The 4,646-nt window shown below is 41.9% G+C and overlaps 1 long non-coding RNA gene across 1 annotated transcript; it reads left to right on the forward strand.

Moving 5' to 3' along the window:
- The first annotated feature begins 1,893 nt into the window (after positions 1 to 1,893).
- Positions 1,894 to 4,361, forward strand: LOC109291947. Its single transcript, XR_002095993.1, has 2 exons — positions 1,894 to 2,066; positions 3,655 to 4,361. It is a non-coding gene; the product is annotated as an uncharacterized LOC109291947 (long non-coding RNA).
- The last annotated feature ends 285 nt before the right edge of the window (positions 4,362 to 4,646 follow it).

Here is a 4,646-nt window from a genome sequence, read left to right on the forward strand (position 1 = left end):
CCCCCCCCCCCCACCTCCCAAGAAGGTTTATGTTAAATAAGCCACATACCTCCAGCTAAATTTCAGTCGTGCAACCACCGACTGGTTCAAAAAACGGTTTGGTTTGTCCAGCTCCGTGCAAAATAGCAAGCAGGGCACTCTGTGATTTTAATTTTAAAATACACAGGAGAAAGAGAGAGGTCAAATTCTTGCACCACTCACCCAACCAGGATATCTGAATATGCCCCAGTTAATATTGGGAAGAAACTTGTGGGGAACGAAGTTCTCAGAAAAGAGAGCAGATTCTTTTACAGAAAATACCCACTTCTTTATTTTACAGCTGAAAAGAAAATATTTCTATCGGACTTTAAAACAATGCATTATGGTGATCTGTTTTAATATAATAATTGGTACTAGTTATAGTAAGTAGCTTTCATACTTTTTTAAAAAAATAATGCTTGTTAAAATTATAGGCAGGCAAGGTTCTTTAAGTAGATGAGATATCTTCCATTAGACTTTTATCTTTTATTATTATTTTTTAAATCTTTTTATTAGATATAACATTTACTCAAAGAAGCTTGCCTGCTTATGTCCTTACACCAACACCGCTCCAACCAAAACCCCTGTTAAAACTATACACACATATCCCTGGGTATGCAAATCTATCTATCTATCTATCTATCTATCTATCTATCTATCTATCTATCTATCTATGAATAGTCGATAGTCCTGAACTTAATTACCAAAATCATTTCCATTCTGTCTTCCAAATGATCAACAGCAATTATATGAGATTTTTAAGGTTTATAATTTTATGTCACCAGACTGTTGCTTGGGGGCAGAGGCACAATTGCTGTGCCAGCTGCAGTTGTATGTATTTGTTTTTCTGTCTTGTTCCTGTAGGGCTGCATTATGCAGTTTTTAATTAGTTTGTGTTTGTATTTCACCCGTCCCAAATCAATGCCATCCTGGAGCAATGCAATGTAAATTCCTGCAGTACAGGTGTAGCTGCTAGCTCTGGAACACTAGGAAACTCATGTCTTACAAATGAAAGCAGTGAATGCCATTCAGCCAAACTGTCAGCTTTAAACAGCCAAGAGGAAGGAGATCAAAGCAGAGAGCAGGAACTTCCACTCTCCAGATTAGTCTTTATGGTTTGAACTCCTAATGCTATTAAAGGGAACCAGGACATATAGCACAACGTTGGCTACAAAGTTACTTCTAATTTCGCTAAAGTCCTGCCTTATTTTGGCCAATGTAAGCCTTCAGAGCATTTCAAGATGCACTGTTTCCTTTGAGGCCTAGTAGCTACTCATCTGAAATTATGCAGAACTAATACCTTCAGAGACACATTTCTGTTTGTGCACATATTTATATAACTTATCGCCTTTTGAAAGATAATTTTGATTTCCTCCTAGGTTCCACAAAGTCCTTTAATAGAACTCCGAGCAATAAAACCTGAAATTCTAGTATCTCTAGACATGAAAAGTCCCTTTATGTTGTGTTTGGTGTCTCTTCTTTCTTAAAATGACCTCTGCACGGTGGTGTATAAATCTATTATTCCAGTCACTGGGGAATTCTTTTAAAGCTTTTTTTTTTTTTTGGTCAGGAATAAGAAGAGATCGTTCGTCTTTAACTAGGCCACGCAGAAATTATGATTCAACAGCAGCGTATATTTAATTAGAGTAATCTCACTTGCATTTAATTACCTAATGAATTATTTGTTTAAAAGGTAAAAAAAAAAAAAAAGAAAAAAAGAAAGACGGACAGAAAGAAAAAGCTTGTTTGCCAACTCCAGTGCAACCCGCTGATAAGAACTTCTGTTATAAGAGCGGTTGTATTTATTACAATAATAATAATGATGATAATAATAATGATGATGACAATAATAATAATAATGAAATGACTGCGACTTTCTGGTTTTAACTCTTTGGTGCTGCGAAGTCCTGGATGCACACCGGCAGCGCTGGCGGGTCCAAGCCCGGCCCTGTGACTCCCGGCTGCTCCAGGGAGACGAGCGCGGGTGCTTCAATCCCCGCGGCGGGCAGAGCCAGGCCGGGCGGTGCCGCTCCCAAGCGCTCCGGCAGGTAGGTCCCGTCCCGGCTGCACCTCTCGGCGGCGGCTTCCCCCCCCGCCCGCCTGCCTCCAGCCCCGGGGAGGCGGGCGACGGCTTCCCCGACGCGGATCCCTGCTGCCGGCACCTGAGTGGCTTCGATGCTGCTTTTGCAGGGGGGGAGGCTGCTCTCAGCTGAGCCCGGGGGGGCCGCAAGCCGCGCCCAGCACCCGCCCCGCTATCCTCCCCAGGCGATCCGGTTCCCCGCCACCCCCGGCTGTCATCTGCCCGCTCCCCTCCCGGCCGCCCCGTGCCCCGGCCGCCGCCGGGCGCTGGCACAGCGATGCCTCGCCTCCTCGCCTTGGTGCGGCTTCGTCCTGCCCCCGAGGGCAGAGCCCGGGTCACACAGCCGCCACCCCCGCCCAAGCCAGCTCCAGAGACCTCTCCAGGCGGCTCGCGGGGTGAGGCATGCGCTGCCTTTGTGGGGTGGCACTGTGGCCATGGCAAAGCCCCCTCCCCGCCCCAGCCCATCTCACACCAACTGCAGAGACTTCCTCAGCCTGAGAAAGCTTGCTAAAATTCCCCCCCCCCAACTATTTAAGTTGGTCTAGTAAAAGAAATCAGCTTCACCCAAAGAACCTTGTGTGGCTATGTCCCGAGACCAACACGGCTACAACCTACACCCCTGTAAAGCTGTATTACAGGGGGGTGTTTGGAGATGTTCTTCAAGTGCCCACACACACTCCCACAAGCGGTGGGCTTGCACGGTCTGGATTCTCCCCACAGACAGACAAAAAGACTCTAGTGACTAGACACAAGTTTTCATATGAGTGTAAATGCTCTTGCTCTCCTGGCCTGGCTTGTGAGTTGGTGAGACCCGGCATTTCCCAAAAGCTAAGCCTGCAACAGGCACAAAGCATCTCCCTGATGTAGTTTCCTCCCATTCATTTTGGTAAACGGATACACCTCGAAGAACCAGGCGGATATGTTTTGTGCGCATTTCTTTTTCTGTCCAGACCTGTGCACTTCCACTTCACTCTTTCATACAGTATGTAGAAGTAAGCTATCATGTAGCTGCGATATGAAAAGCAAAAGCTATTTAACATGTCTTAAAATGAAACTTGTTGAATTGAAATGCGGCACAAAAGCTTGCAAGATTCTTTTTAATATTGTATAAACAACACCATTTATGCTGTCATTCTCTCTCTCTCTCTTCTGTAGCTTTCTTCTCTGTCTCAGCATTAGAAATTGGTAAATTTTCTTCCTTTGCTTTCTTTTTTCTTGGATGTATAGGCAGTCTTTTTGCTAATGTAATTGACTTATGTATCCATTCTAAGAGTGACTTTTTTTTTCCTGTTCAATAATACTTTTTCAAAAGATTGCCTGATTTTATTTTAATGATAGGTGTAAACTGTTGCTTTGATTTCCAAATCTTCTCAGTTGACCAGTGTAAACATGTGTAAAATGCTAATAGAGTGAAACTACACTTGGAACTGGATAACTCAATAGATGAATTGCTGAGGGTTGAGCCATAGAATATGTTTGCTTGCGCATGATTTATTTTTTTCTGCATTTGGGTATGTTGCAGTCTAGATGGCCAAATTCTTTTATTTATTCTACAGCAGCATATTTGAACAGCAGCCTACTTCAAACTGATTCAGAATACTGAAGAACTCATTGCTACAAGAAATCTTCAAGACCAAACGTTTTATAGGATTAAGTAAAACAGACATTAGCTTGAATAATGAAAAAAGAATCCTTTTATATACAGCAGGAGAGAATTTGCAGTACATTTGGCCATGCTCCTGAGCATAACACAAATGCTAACTGGTGGGATTAGACAAACATTTCTAATAAGAAGTTTACTCTATAATTTTATTGTGGGTTTTTTGTACCTTCCACTTGAGCATCTGGGGCTGGCCCCTGCCAGAAACAATACACTGGACTAGATGATCTGTTACTCCAGTTAGTTATAGCAGTTGTTCTGTGAGAATAAAGAAAAACAGGATTAGGTCCACAGTGTGTGCTATAGTGTTAATACTATATATTGTAGCATTGTTATGTTTGTTCATTGTAGTTTTCAAGCTACATGGCTGATCACTATTCCATATTTTTCACCTGATCTACAGGCCAAGCTGCTATTAATATAAGTGAGATTTCTGTAATGCAGAAACAAAAGTGAATTTTGCTCAGGATAAAAAATATTGAATGTTATAACTCCTGCCCTATGCCCTTCATTAGTATGATATGCAAACTTAGTTGATTCAGTTTATGAGGCTTCTTATACTGTGTGTATCTGTATAAATATTTGGCATTTCTTTAATCTTTTTCTCATGTGTGTTCTATGTTTTCTTTCTATGTCTGAAAATGTTTGCAGGCAAAATATAATAAGAAAAACCCTTAAATCATGATGTTGGGTAACTCAGAAATTGCATATTCTGAAAAATCTTTGCGCTTCAAAACATTATAGGCCACAATTAAGGCCCCCATCCTAAATTTATAAGATTCTTGAGATTTGCAGAGAAAAACCCATGCAGGAAAAGTGGGTCCTCATATTACTTTGCACCCTAAAATCAATGGAATTACAAATGTAGCATTGTTCAGAACAAATATG

The sequence above is a fragment of the Gavialis gangeticus genome, unplaced genomic scaffold (genome assembly GCF_001723915.1).
Source record: "Gavialis gangeticus isolate Ggan-Ray unplaced genomic scaffold, GavGan_comp1, whole genome shotgun sequence".
NCBI lineage: Eukaryota > Metazoa > Chordata > Crocodylia > Gavialidae > Gavialis > Gavialis gangeticus.